The following is a 16,273-nucleotide window of genomic DNA, read 5'->3' as shown; positions in this document are numbered from 1 at the left end:
AGTGAATAAGTATAGAAAGTCTTGAATCACCTATACTACTCCCCCATCTAATGGCAGCTCTGTGAAGTGGTGGGGTGGAACCAGGAGAGAATCTGTGGGCTTGGGGGAGTGGGAGTAAAGTGATTATGAGATCTTGCATTGCAACTCAGGGGTTCCCTTTCACAGCAAATAATAATACAATGCAGAATTCAGCCAGTGGCCACAGGGGAGCATTTAGAGGAGCCCTTGTTGGAGAGGAATTGCCCATTCCAGCATTCAGAACCTGAGTACTAGCTAGTGCCATCAACTAAGACTAAAGTGTTCTGAGGTTCTAAATAATCTTGAAAGGCAGTCTAGGGCACAAGGATAGCAACTCCTGGGCAACTCCTAATGCTCAGCTAGGCTTGGAGCCAGTAGGCTTGGAGTGTATGTAAACCAGTAAGACACTATCTAGAGTAGCCAAGAGAGTAATTTTATAACACCTATCCCAACCCTAGGCAATGAAGCTTGCAGTTCTGGGGGAGACCCTAGGCAATGAAACTTGTAGTTTCTCTGCTTGAGGAAAATGGAAGGAACCATAAAAAGGATTTTGCCTTGGAAGTTGGATACCAGCTCAGCCACACCAAAATAAAGCACCAAGCAGAATCCTGAATCCCCCACTTCAGACCCTAGCTACTGGATGACATTTCTAGACCCACCCTGGGTCAGAAGGAAAAATATTGCCCTAAAGGGAAGGACTCACTCCTGGTAGGCTTCAACATCTGCTGACTAAGGAGCCATGGGCCTTGAATAAACATCAGTGGTAGCCTGGCAGCAGTCACCACAGGACTTGAGTGAGATCCAGTACTATGGTGGCTTCACGGGTGACCCAACAGCATTGCCAGCTGTGTTGGCAATGGGGAAAGACTTCTTCAACTTGAGAATAGGAGCAGAAAGAGTAAAAAGGACTTTGTCTTGCAACCTGGGTACCAGCTGACCCACAGTAAAATAAAGCATCACACAGACTCCTAAAATCCCTGGCTGCAGGCCATAGTTCCTGGATGGTATTTCTGGGCCTGCCCTGGCCCAGAAAGGAACCTGTTACTCTGAAAGGAGAGACTGGCAGGATTCATGACCTGCTGCTCAAAGAATGCTTGAGCCTTGAATAAACATCAGTTTTAGCTGGTCAGTAGTCACCATGTGCCTCGGTTGATAGTGACTGTGAGGGGGACTTCTTATTAAGATAAGGAGAGAGAAGAGTAAAAAGGACTTTGTCTTGCAACTTGGGTACCAGCTTTACCACAGTAAACTAAATTATCAAGTAGGTTCCTACTTGATAATTACAGGAACTAGTTCCAAGATGGTATTTCTAGATGTACTCTAGGCCAGAAGAGAAACCAATGCCCTGAAAGGAAAGACATGGGTCTGGCTAGATTCACCATCTGCTGAATAAAGAACTCTTAAGCCTTCAATAACCATCAGCAGTAGCTAAGTAATGGTTGTCACAGGCCTTGGACAAGAACCAGTACTGCGCTGGCTTCAGGTGTGACCCAGGACATTCCCAGTGGTGGTAGTCATAGAAGTGCTTGTGCCACTCTTCTCCCAGTTCCAGGCAGCTCAGGATGAGAGAGAGATGCTGGTTGATTGGGGGAAAGAAAGGAAAAGGAACAGGAGTCTCTGCTGGATGATTAGGGAATTATCCTTATATCTCACCCAAGACTACAAAGGCAGTACATTTATGAGTCTGCAAGAGTCACCCAGTTACTGAGCTTGGGGTGTCACCTAATGCAGATACAGCTATAGTTATCAAGGACTGAGTTTACAACACTCAATTACCTTTGAATACTTGGAAAGCCTTCTCAAAAAAGATGGGTACACACAAGCCTTGCAAAGATTAGAATGAACACCTAACTCTTCAATGCCCAGACATTGGTGCACACCAGAAGCTCAGGACCATTCAGGAAAATATGACCACACCAAATGAGCTAAATAAGGCACCAGTGACCAATCCTGGAGTGACAGAGATATGTGACTTTTCACAAAGAAAATTCAAAATAGCTGCTTTTAGGAAGATCAGAAAGGATAACACAGAGAAGAGATGAAGATTCCTTTCAGATAGATTTAACAGAGATTGAAATAATTTAAAAGATTAAGCAGAAATTTTGAAACTGAAAAATTTGATTGACAAGAATACATCAGAGTCTGTAGAAAGCAGGAAAGATCAAGCAGAAAAAATAGTGAGCTTGAAGACAGAATATATTAAAAATATACAGTTGGAGATAAAAGTGAACAAATAAATGATGCCTGCCTACAAGATCTAGAAAATAGCCTCAAAAGGACCAGTCTAAAAGTTACTGGGCTTAAAGAGGAGATAGAGACAAACATGTGATTAGAAAACTTATTCAAAGGGATAAATAACAAAAAATGTAAAAACTTGAAGAAAGATATCTAAATTTAAGTAAAGTTGTGAAACGTCCAGCATATTTCACAAAAATAAGATTACCTCAAGCCATTTTATAATCAAACTCTCAAAGTTCAAAATAAATAAAGTTTTATAAAAGTAGGAAGAGAAAAGAAACAAATAACACAAGGAATCTCCAATGCATCAGCAGCAGACTTCTCAGTGGAAACTTTACAGGCCAGAAGACAGTGGCATGACACATTTAAAGTGCTGGAAAAAAGAATCCTTTTATCATAGAATATTATATCCACTAAAAATACCCTTCAAACATGAAGAAGAAATGAAAGACTTTCCCAGACATACAAAATATGAGGAATTTTGTCAACTTCAGATGTGGCCTAAAATAAATTCTAAAGAAACTTCTTCAATAATAAAGAAAAGACTTTAATGAGCAATAACAAATTATCTCAAAGTACAAGACCCATTGGGAATAGTAAGTACATAGACAAACACAGAATATTATAACACTAATTGTGGTGTATAAACTACTTGCATCTTGAGTAGAAGGACTAAAAGATAAACCTAACAAAAATAGTGACTACAGTAATTTTCAGGATATAGACAGTATAATAATAAAAAAAAAGAAACAACAAAAAGTTCAAAAGCAGGAGAAATAAGGTTAAAATGGAATTTTTATTAATTTTCTTTGTTTTTGGAATCTAAGTTTAGCTATCAGTATAAAATAATAAATTATATAATGTTATTTGCAATTCCCATGGTAAGCTGAAATCAAAAACCTATAATAAATTCACAAAATATAAAAAGCAAGAAATGAAAACATCTCACCAGAGAAAATTTCTTTCACAAAAAGAAACACAGGAAGAAAGAAAGAAATGAAGGAAGGAAGGAAAGAAGGAAGAAAAGGCCAGGCAAAAAGCAGAAAACAAATAATAAAATTGCAATAGTGAGTTTTAACTTATCAATAATAGCATTTAATGTGAATAGTCTAAACTCTTCAGTCAAAATACATAGGGTGGATTAAACAACAAAACACAAGACCCAATTATCTGCTGCCTACAAGAAACATACTTCACCTATAATGAAACAAATACACTAAACATAAGGAATGGAAAAAGATTTTCCTTCGAAATAGAAACCAAAAAAAGCAGGAGAAGTTATAGTTTTATAAGATAGAATAGATTTGAAGACAAAAACTATAAGAAAAGACAAAAAGCATGAATGTGTAATGATAAAGGGGTCAATTCATCAAGAATATATAAGAATTGTAAATATAAAAGTACCCAACACTGGAATGTTCAGATATATAAGGAAAGTATTATTAAAGCTAAAAGAGAGACCCCAAAGCTATAATAGCTGGACACCTCAACAACCCATTTTCATCATTGGGCATATCATCCAAAGAGAAAATCAACAAAGAAACATCAGAACTAAACTGCACTATAGACTTAATGGAGAAAACAGATATTTAATGTGAATAGTCTAAACTCTTCAGTCAAAATACATAGGGTGGATTAAACAACAAAACACAAGACCCAATTATCTGCTGCCTAATGTCATTGACTAAAATGTCCTGTAATATCTCCTCAGTACAAAGATTGTTTCTAAGAATAGACCATATGTTAGGAAACAAAGCAAGTCTTAAAAATGTAAAAAAAAAAAAAAAAAAAAAAATCATTTCAAATATCTTCTCTGATCACAGGGGAATAAAACTAGAAATCAAGAATGAGGAACTTTGGAAACAATACAACACATGGAAATTACATCATGTACTCCCAAAAAAATAGAAAACACAATGTTTCAAAACCCATGGAACAGAGCAATATTAAGAGGAAAGTTTATAGCAATAATTGCCTACATCAAAATAGTAGGAAACTTTAAATAAACAACCTAACAACACATCTTAAAGAACTAGAAAAGCAAGAGCAAACCAAACCCAAAGTGAGTAGATGGAAAGAAATAATAAAGACCAGAGCAGAAATAAATTGGAATAAAAAAATAAAAGGTCAACAAAATACATTTTTTTAAAAAAGATAAAGCTGACAAGCCTTTAGCCAGACCCCCCCCAAAAAAAGAAGAAAAAAGAGAGAAGATTCAAGTAAAATCATAGAAGCAAAAGGATACATTAAAATTGATACTGCAGAAATTTGAAGGATCATTAGAGACTGCTATTAGCAACTGTATGCCTATAAATTAGAAAACCTAATTAGAAATATATAAATTTTTGGACACATTGAACCAACCAAGATTAACCACAAGGAAACTGAAAACCTAAATAGACCAATATAAGTAATGAGATTGAAGCCTTAATAAAAAGTCTCTCAGCAAATATAAGCTTGATATCTGATGACTTTACTGCTGAATTTTGCAAAACGTTTAAAGAAGAACCAATACCAATTCTATTCAAACTATTCTGAAAAATAGAGCAGGGAAAATGTCCGAATTCATTTTATGAGGCGAGTATTACCCTGTTGTCAAAACCAGACAAAGACACACCAAAAAAGGTAACTAAAGGCCAATGTCTCTGATAAACATTAATGAAAAAGTTCTACTAGTCAACTGAATTCAATACATTAAAAAGTCATTGATCATGATCAAATGGGACTTAGCCCAAAGATACAAAGATGGTTTCACATATATAAATCAGTCAATGTGATACAATATATCAACAGAATGAAGGACAGAAACCATATAATCAGTTAAATTGAAGTGAAAAAGCATTTGATCAAATTTGACATATCTTTGTAATAAAAACCCTCAAAAACTTGGGTATAGAAGCCACATACCCCAACATAATAAAGCCATGTACAGCACACACACACCTAGTATGAAAGTGAATGAGGAAAACCTAAAAGCTTTTCCTCCAAAATCTGAAACATGATAAGGATGTTCACTTTCACCAGTGTTATCCAACATAGTATGGAAGGTCCTAGCTAGAGAAATTAGACAACATAAGTAAATAAAAGGCACACAAGTTGGAAAGGAAGAAGTTAAATTATCCTTGTTTATAGATAAGACCTTATATTTAAAAAAACCTAAACTCCACCAGAACATTATTAGAACTGATAAACCAATTTAGTAAAGTTACAGGATACAAAATCAATAAAATCAGTAGCATTTCTATGTGCCAACACTAAACAATGTGAAAAAGTAACCAATAAAGTAATCTTATTTACAAGAGCTAAAAGTAAAATAAAACACCCAGGAGTAAACTTAAGCAAAGAAGTGAATTATCTCTACAATGAAAACTATAAAATATTAATGTTAAGAATTGAAAAAGACATTTAATAAAGGAAAGATAGTTCATGTTCAGGGATTGAAATAATCAAGATTGTTAAACCGTTCATACTACCCAAGGAAATCTACAGTCAACATAATCCCTATCAAAAAACCAATATCATTCTTCGCAGACATAGAAAAATAATTATAAAATTTAAATGGAATTACAAAAGATCCAGTGTAGCCAAAATCATCCTGGGCAAAATGACCAAAACTCAAGGAATCATGTTATCTGAGTTCAAATTATATTACAAAAAACACCATGGTACTGGGATAACATCAGACACATAGTCCAGTGAAACAGAAGAGCGAGCCCAGGACCAAATCCACACATCTACAGTGAACTCATTTTGACCAATGTTGCCAAGAACATACATTGAGGAAAGTACAGTCTCATCAATAAAATAGTACTGGGAGAACTGGATATCCATATGCAGAAGAATAAAACTAGATCCCTATCTCTTGTCATATACAAAAGTCGAATCAAAATGAATTAAAGACTGAAATCTAAGACCTCAAACTATGTGACTACTAAAAAAATTGGGAAAAGTCTCTAGGACATTGGTCTAGTCAAGGATTTCTTGAGTAATATCCCACAAGCACAGGCAACCAAATCAAAAATGAACAAATGAGATCACATCAATTTAAAAACCTGCACAGCAAAGGAAACAACAAACAATCCACAGACTGGGTGAAAATATTTATAAACTACTCATCTGACAAGGGATTAATAACTAGAGTATGTAAGGAGCTCAAATAGCTCAATAGGATAAAATTTGATAACCTGATTAAAAATGGGCAAAAGATTTGCATAGACATTTCTCAAAAGAAGATAGACAAATGTAAAATGGGTATACAGATACACTCAACATCATTGATCATTAAAGAATTGTAAGTCAAACCTACAATGACATTATGTCACTCCATCTGAAATGGCTTTTATCCAAAAGACAAGCAATAATAAATGTTGGCAAGGATGTGTAGAAAGAAAACCCTCGTACATTGCTGATAGTAAGGTAAATTACTATGGCCACTATGGAGAACAGTATGGAGGTTTCTCAGAAAACTAAAAATAGTGGTTGAATGTGGTGGGTTTTGCCTATAATTCCAGCACTTTGGGAGGCTGAGGCAGGTGGATCACAAGGTCGAGAAATAAAGACTATCCTGACCAACATGGTGAAACACAGTCTCTACTAAAAATACAAAAATTAGCTGGGTGTAATTTGTGCATATCTGTAGTCCCAGCTACTCAGGAGGCTGAGGGAGAAGAATTGCTTGATCCTGAGAGGCAGAGGTGCACTGAGCCAAGATTATGCCAGTGTACTCCAGCCTGGAGATAGAGCAAGACTCTTTCTCAAAAAAAAAAAAAAAAAAAAAAAAGGAATTACCATATCATCTAGCAATTTGACTGCTAGGTAGATAACCAAAAGAAAGAAAATTAGTATATCAAACAGTTATATTCATTACCATGTTTATTGTAGCATTATTCACAATAGCCAATATTTAAAAAAGATGAATGGGCAAATATGGTACATATACACAGGTGAGTACTGTTCTGCCATAAGAAAAAATGAAATCTTGTCATTTGCAGCAACATAGATGGAACTGGAGGACGCTATGTTAAGTGAAACAAGCCAGGCATAGGAAGACAAACTTCACATGCTCTTACTCATCCATGGGAGCTAAAAATTAAAATATGATCTCATGGACATAGAGAATAAAATGATGGTCATCAGAGGTTGAAAGGGCAGTGGTGGGTGTGATTGTTAATGGTTACAAAAGTATGGTTAGATAGAGGAACTGTAATCCCCTGTAGAGGGAGAGGCGTTCTGATTTTGGGTATTATTATCAGCAACAGAACAAGGCCTGATGGAGAAGGACTGTGTTCCATTAACAGAAGTAGGCTTCAGAAGGTGGATGGTAAGAAACTTCTGGGAGTTAAAAGAACTTGTTCTAACCCAATGTAAAGAAACTAAGAACTTTGAAAAAAGGTTTGATGAAATGCTAACAAGAATAAACAATATAGAGAGGAATATAAATGAATTAACAGAGTTGAACAACACAACACGAGAACTTAGTGAAATATGCACAAGTTTGAATAGCCAAATTGATCAAGCAGAAGAAAGGATATCAGAGGTCAAAGACCAACTTAATGAAATAAAATGAGGAGACAAGAATAGAGAAGAAAGGATAAAAAGGAATGAGCAAAGTCTCCAAGAAATATGGGACTATGTGAAAAGACCTAATCTATGTTTGATAGGTCTACCTGTATATGACAAAGAGAATGAATCCAAGCTGGAATGTACTCTTCAGGATATTATTCAGGAAAACTTCCCAACCTAGCAAAGCAGGACAATATTCAACCCCAGGTAATACAGAGAACACCACAAAGATATTCCTCAAGAAGAGCAACCCCAAGGCACATAATCGTTAGATTCACCAGGGTTGAAATGAAGGAGAAAATACTAAGGGCAGCCAGAGAGAAAGGTCAGGTTACCCACAAAGTGAAGCCTATTAGACTTATAGCAGATCTCCTAGCAGAAACTCTACAAGCCAGAAGAGAGTGGGGGCCAATATTCAACATTCTTAAAGAATGGAACTTTCAGCCCAGAATTCCATATCCAGCTAAACCAAGCTTCACAACTGAAGGAAAAATAAAATCTTTTATGAACAAGCAAGTGCTCAGAGATTTTATTACCACCAGGCTGTCTTTACAAGAGCTTCTGAAAGAAGCATTATACATAGAAGGGAACAACCAGTATTAGCCTTTCTAAAAATATACAAAAAAGTAAAGAGCATCAACATAAAGAAGTATTTACATAAACAGCCAGTTAACATCAAATTGCAGTAATCCTAAATTTAAATCGATTAAATCCCCCAATCAAAAGATACAGCCAAAACCCAATGATATGCTACATCCAGACCCATTTCACATGCAAGGATACACAAAGACTCAAAACGAAGGGATGGAGAAACATTTACCAACCAAATGGAGAGCAAAAATAAATAAAAAGCAGGAGTTGCAATTCTCCCATCCGATAAAGTAGATTTCAAAGCAACAAAGATATAGTGGTAAAAGGATCAATGCAACAATAAGAGCTAACGATCCTAACACTCAGATACATAAGACCTATAAAGAGACTTAGACTCCCTAGACTCCCACACAATAATAGTGGGAGACTTCAACATCAATATTAGATAGATCAACAAGACAGAAAATTAATAAGGATATCCAGGACTTGAACTCAGATCTGGAACAAGTAAACTTAATAAACATTTATAGAACTCTCCACTTTAAATACACAAAATATACATTCTTGTCAGTACCACATCACACCTACTCATAGGTTTAAATGAAATATTGATCGGCCATTATTAAGCACAATTATTGGCATAAAAGAGGTTTTCAATACCCATTTTTAGAATAAAGCAACATTCCCGTTCTCACTCCCTCTTTTTCTTCCTCTTTCTTCCTCTCCTTCACTCCTTTTTTTTTCTTTCCTTCTCTCCTTTCTTAAAAAAAAAGAAAAAAAAGTATGGTTAGATAGAATGAGTAAGAGCAGTACCTGATAACAGAGTGACTACAGTCATTAAAATTTATTATACATTTAAAAGCAACTAGAAAAGTATAACTAGAATGTTTATACAAAAAAGAAAGGGTAAATGCTTGAGGTGATGAATATTACATTTACCCTGATGTGATTATTATACATTGTCCCTTATCAAAATATCTCATGTACCCCCTACATATACACAAATACTATGTCTCCATAAAACTTAAAAAAATAGGGCAAACTAGAACAAAACTAGAAAATGCCATCTTTAAAGCACTGAAAGAAAAAAAAACTATTATCAATCTAGAATTCTCTGTATGGTATAGACATACTTAATATATGAAGGAAAGGAAAACTTTTATGTTTAAAAAAATGTTGAGTAATCTTTTCATCAATAGAACTCTATAGAAAATGTTAAAAAAAATTTAGACTGAAGGAAAATGATACCAGAGAAAAAGTTAGATCTACACAAACCATTAAAGAGAAGCATAAATAGAAAATATATGGTTAAATATAAAGTGACTTTTTCTTCTTTCTTAACAAAGAAGCCTCTTAAATAAAGATAGTAGTATGTTGTGGCTTTTATAAGCAATGTAGAAATAAAATGTGTGACAAAATTAGCTCAAAATGTGGGAACAGTGTAAGTGGAAGAATACTATTTTAGTTTCTTACATTATACAAGATGTACATAACAATGATCAGTTCACTGTTATAAATTAAAGACACATACTATAAATTCTTAGAATAGCTTATAATAGACAGTTATAAATAAATGTTAATAGATAAAATGAAATAAAAATATTTTTAAAATCACTTAATGCAAAAAAAGTTAAGCAGAGGAGATAAACAAAACAAACCAGACAATCTAATAAATAATTCATATGAAATAAATAAAGATCAAATCACAGTTTTTTTATCTTTAATTATAGAAATAAGGCACAACTCTTTGTGACACCTGTATCTGTGATAAGGACTAGACTCAAGCACAAAGAGTTTATTCTAATCTCCTTACAAAAAAGCCCTTTGTAGTATAATAACATTAAAATTTATTCATCATACCTCTGATATCAGCCTGGTGATTGTTTTCCTTTTTACCAAAATACCACGTTTCATCACCTGGTCTCTGGTTTCTGAAAAGGTAAAATTTCTGTCTGCAAAATGGATTCCTGTAGGACAACTTCTAGGTTCCAATCCAGAACAAATAAACCAGAGGGATTTTGTCAAACTATAGTTTTAGTTCCTTCCCATTATTCTGATACTTATAAAAGTTTTTTATAGACCAGCTGTGGTGGCTCACCCTTGTCATCCCAACACTTTGTGAGGTCAAGGTGGGCAGATGGCTCTTGATCCCAGAAGTTCAAGATCACCCTGGGCAACATGGTAAAACTGCATCTCTACAAAAATTAGCCAAGCAGGGTGGCACATGTCCAATGTCTCAGCTACTCCAGAGACTGAGGTGACAGGATTGCTTGAGCCTGGGAAACAAAGGCTGCAATGAGTTGTGATTACACCACTATACTCCAACCTGGCTGGGCAACATAGAGAGACCTTGTCTCAAAAAAAAAAGTTTTTAATGCCAAGAATTACATTTGGGTATAAAAGTAACCATTTGGTATTTTTGGGGATCCAAGGTGGCCGACTAGGAACAGCTTAGGATTGCCCCTCCCAGCGAAAGTGAGCTGGTGAGTGGATACCACATTTCCAGATGGATTTTTATTGCCCACAGTCCAGGAGATTCCAGGGCAGAGGGGTCCCACGAGTTGCCAGTGTGGCTGTTTTGGCCACCATGGCTGTTTCGGCTGGTATGGCTATTTTGGCCAGCACCCCAGTGCGGCAGTTCTCTGTACAAAATACACGGTTCCAGGCACAATTTTAGCTGGCAATTGGAGCTCCAGGAAGACAGAGTCAACTGATAGAAAAGGGGACTGAAACAGGGAGCCAGGACAGGAGATTCCCAGGCAAAAAAGTGCCACAAACCTCAGCGCAGCTATTTCAGCCGGCACAGTGAGTCACCACATGGGAAATCACACTGATCCAAGTGCCTTTTCAACAGGCAACTGGAACACCCTGGAGACAGTTGACTGTTCAAAAAAATAATAATAAAATAAAGGCTCTGAGGCAGGGAGCCAGGTGATCAGGCTTGGCTGATCGCACCCTGACAAAAAAAACACAGCAATCTGAAATGCTCTGGATTGAGAGTTTCACAGCAAGCACAGCTGAACCTGGGATGGTCCAGCTCTGTTGGGGAGGGTTGTCTGCCATTACTGAGGCACTCCACCACTATGTAGGTAGTCCGCCATTGGGAACGCAGCCCACCATTACAGAGAGAGGCCGCCATTACAGAGGTGGGCCATCATTGCTGAGGCAGTTCTAAGTACACTGGTATAAACAGGACAGCAGGGAAGTTCACATGGCAGCTGGGCAGGTCCCACAGCAGCTCAGCAAAGCCTCTGCAGACAGACTATTACTAGGCTTCCTCCTCACTGGGCAGGGCAGCCCTGAAGAAAGGCAGCAGCATGACAGAAACTTAGAAGCCCTACCTTCCTGGGACAGAGCACCTGGAGAAAAAAACGGGGGTTTATGAGTTCTGCTGCAGCAGACTTAAACATACATGCCTAGCAGCTCTGAATGAACAACAGAGCTCACAGCTCAGCACTTGAGCTCCTATAAAAGACAGACTGTATCCTCAAGCAACTCCCTGACCCCTGTATATCCAAAGAGTCACATCATAAAGGAGAGCTCAGACTGACATCAGGTGGATATCCTTCAGGGACAAAGATAGCAGAAGAAGAAACTGGCAGCAACCCTTACTGTTCTGCAGCCACTGCAGGTGATCCCCAGGCAAGCAGGGCCTGGAGTGGACCTCAGCAGTCCTACAGCAGAGGGGCCTGACTGGTAGAAGAAAAACTAAGAAACAGAAAGAAATAACTTCATCATCAGTAAACTGGATGTCCACTCAGAGACCCAATCTGAAAGTCAACAACTACAAAGATGGGAAGAAACCAGGGCAAAAAGGATAAAAACATCTCAAACCAGAACAGCTCTCCTCCTACAAGGGAACACAACTCACCAGCAAGGGAACAAGGCTGGATGGAGAATGAGTGTGATGAATTGACAGAATCAGGCTTCAGAAGGTGGGTAATAAGAAACTTCTGTGAGCTAAAAGAACATGTTCTAACCAAATGCAAAGAAACTAAGAACCTTGAAAAAAGATTTGATGGAATGCTAACAAGAATAAATAACTTAGATAGGAATATAAGTGAATTGATGGAGGTGAAAAACACAACACAATAACTTTACAAAGCATACACAAGTTTCAAGAGCCGAATTGACAAAGCAGAAGAAAGGATATCAGAGGTTGAAGATCAACTCAATGAAATAAACCAGAAGGCAAGATTAGAGAAAAAGGGTAAAAAGGAATGACCAAAGTCTCCAAGAAATATGGGACTACTTGAAAAGATGGAATCTACATTTGAGAGGTGTACCTGAATGTGACAGAGAGAATGAAACCAAGCTGGAAAATACTCTTCAGCTATTATCCAGGAAAACTTTCCCAAACTAGTGAGGCAGGCCAATATTCAAGTCCAGGAAATACAGAGAACACCACAAAGATATTCCTCAAGAAGAGCAACCCCAAGGCATTTACTCATCAGATTTACCAGGACTGAAATGAAGGAGAATATGCTAAGGGCAGCCAGAGAGAAAGGTTGGGTTACCCACAAAGGGAAGCCCATCAGACTCACAGCAGATCTCTCAGCAGAAACCCTACAAGCCAGAAGAGAGTTGGGGCCAATATACAACATCCTTAAAGGAAAGAACTTTCGATCCAGAATTTCATATCCAGCCAAAGTAAGCTTCATAAGTGAAGGAAAAATAAAATCCTTTACAAACAAGCAAGTACTCAGAGATTTCATTACCACCAGGCCTGCTTCACAAGAGCTCCTGAAAGAGGCACTAAACATAGAAAGGAAAAACCAGTACCAGCCACTCCAAAAACATACCAAAGGGTAAAGGGCATCAACATGATGAAGAAACTGCATCAACTAACAGGCAAAACAGTCAGCTAGCATCAAAATGGCAGGATCAAATTCACATATAACAATATTAACCCTAAATGTAAATGGACTAAATGCACCAATCAAAAGACACAGACTGGCAAATTGGATAAAAAGCCAAAACCCATCGGTGTGCTGTATCCAGGAAACCCATCTTACATGAAAGGATACAAAAAGACTCAACATGAAGGGATGGAGGAAGATTTACCAAGCAAATGGAGAGCAAAAACAAGCAGAAGTTGCAATTCTCGTCTCAGATAAAATAGACTTTAAACCAACAAAGATAAAAAGAGACAAGAAGGATATTACATAATGGTAAAAGGATCAATGCATCAAGAAGAGCTATGGATCCAAAATATATATGGACCCAATACAGAAGAACCCAGACACATAAAGCAAGTTCTTAATGACTTACAAAGAGACTTAGACTCCCACACAATAATAGTGGGAGACTGTAACACCCCATTGTCAATATTAAATCAATCTGACAGAAAATTAACAAGGATATCCAGCACTTGAACTCAGACCTCGACCAAACAAATCTAATAGACATTTTTACAACTCTCCACCCCAAATCCACAGAATATACATTCTTCTCAGCACCACATCACACCTACTCTAAAGTTGACCATGTAATTGGAAGTAAATCACTCTTCAGCAAATGCAAAAGAATGGAAATCATAACAGTCTTTCAGACCACAGTGCAATCAAGTTAGGACTCAGAATTGAGAAACTAACTCAGAACTGTACCGCTTCATAGAAACTGAACAACTGGCTCTTGAATGTTGACTGGATAAACAATGGAATGAAGCAGAAATAAGGATGTTCTTTGAAACCAATGACAATGAAGACACAACATACCAGAATCTCTGGGACACATTTAAAGCAGTCTCTAGAGGAAAATATATAGCAATAAGTGCCCACATGAATAGTAAGGAAAAATCTAAAATCGACACCCTATCATCAAAATTAAAAGAGCTAGAGGAGCAAGACAAGAAAAACTCAAAACCTAGCAGAAGACAAGAAATAACTAAAATCAGAGCAGAACAGAAGGAGATAGAGACACAGAAAACCCTTCAAAAAAGCAATAAATCCAGGAGCTGGTTTTTCAAAAAGATCAACAAAATAGACCACTAGCCAGATTAATAAAAAAGAAAACAGAATAATCAAATAGATCCAATAAAAACAATAAAGGGGATATCACCACAGATACCACAGAAATACAAGCCATCATCAGAGACTTTTACAAATATCTCTATGCACATAAACTAGTAAACCTGGAAGAAATGGATAAATTCCTGAACACTTGCATCCTCCCAAACCTAAACCAGGATGAAGTCGAAACCCTGAATAGACCAATAACAAGGGCTGAAGTTGAGGCAGAAATAAGAGCCCACCACTCAAAAAAAGCCCAGGTCCAGATGAATTCACAGCCAAATTCTACCAGACACAGGGAGCTGGTACCATTTCTTCTGAAACTATTCCAAACAATCCAAAAAGAGGGAATCCTTCCCAAATCATTTTATGAGACGAACATCATCCTGATACCAAAACCTGGCAGAGACTCAGCAAGAAAAGAAAACTTCAGGCCAATATCCATGAAGAACATGGATGCAAAAATCTTCAATAAAATACTGGCAAACTGATTGCAACAGCACATCAAAAACTTATCCACCATGATCATGTAGGCTTCATCCTGGGGATGCAAGGCTGGTTCAACATACACAAGTCTATAAACATAATTTACCACATAAACAGGACCAAATACAAAAATCACATAATTATCTCAATTGGTGCAGAGAAGGCCTTTGAGAAAATTTAACAGCCCTTTATGCTAAAAACCCTCAATAAACTAGGTACTGGTGAAATGTGCCTCAAAATAATAAAAGATATTTGTGACAAACCAACAGCCAATATCATACTGAATGGGCAAAAACTGGAAGCATTCCCTTTGAAATCTGGCACTAGACAAGGATGCCATCTCTCACTACTCCTATTCAATGTAGTATTGGAAATTCTAGCCAGAGCAATCAGGCAAGAAAAAGAAATAAAGCGTATTCAAATAGGAAAGGAGCAACTCAAATTGTCACTATTTGCAGACAACATGATTGTATATCTAGAAGACCCCATCGTCTCAGCCCAAAATCTCCTGAAACTGATAAGCAACTTCAGCAGTCTCAGAATACATCATCATTGTGCAAATATCACCAGCATTTCTATACACCAATAACAGACTTAAAGAGTTCCACATCAAGAAGGAAATGCCATTCACAATTGCTACAAAGAGAATAAAATAGCTAGAAATACAACTAACAAAGGATATGAAGAACCTCTTCAAGGAAAAGTACAAACCACTGCTCGATGAAATAAAAGAGGACAAAAACAGATGGAGAAACATTCTATGTTCATGGTTAGGAAGAATCAATATCGTGAAAAAGGCCATACTGCCCAAAGTAATTTATAGATTCAACATTTTCTCCATCAAGCTACCAATGACATTCTTCACCGAACTGGAAAAAAACACCTGAAATTTCATATGGAACTAAAAAAGAGCCTGCATAACCAAGTCAATTCTAAGCAAAAAAAAATCAAAGTGGTAAGCATCACACTACCAGACTTCAAACTATACTACAAGGCTATAGTAATCAAAACTGCATGATACTGGTACCAAACCAGAGATAATAGACCAATGAAACAGAACAGAGGCCTTGGAGGCAACACTACACATCTACAACCATCCAGTCTTTGACAAGTCTGACAAAAACAAGCAATGGGGAAATGAGTCTCTCTTTAATAAATTGTGTTGGGAAAACTGGCTAGCCATGTGCAGAAAGCAGAAACTAGACCCCTTCCTGACGCCTTACATTAAAATTAACTCCAGATGGATTAAAGACTTAAACATAATACCTAACACCATTAAAAACCCTAGAAGAAAACCTAGGCAAAACCATTCAGGACATAGGCATAGGCAAGGACTTCATGACCAAACCACCAAAAGCATTGGCAAC

The 16,273-nt window shown here is 37.0% G+C and overlaps 1 protein-coding gene across 1 annotated transcript in view; it reads left to right on the top strand.

Moving 5' to 3' along the window:
- SLC16A7 (solute carrier family 16 member 7) overlaps positions 1–16,273 on the top strand; it is a 490,902-nt gene that overhangs the window by 308,008 nt on the left and 166,621 nt on the right. The gene's annotated exons all lie outside the window — the stretch shown is intronic.

Source organism: Callithrix jacchus, chromosome 9, assembly GCF_049354715.1.
Source record: "Callithrix jacchus isolate 240 chromosome 9, calJac240_pri, whole genome shotgun sequence".
Lineage (NCBI taxonomy): Eukaryota > Metazoa > Chordata > Mammalia > Primates > Cebidae > Callithrix > Callithrix jacchus.
This window is presented reverse-complemented; position numbering and strand designations above follow the sequence as displayed.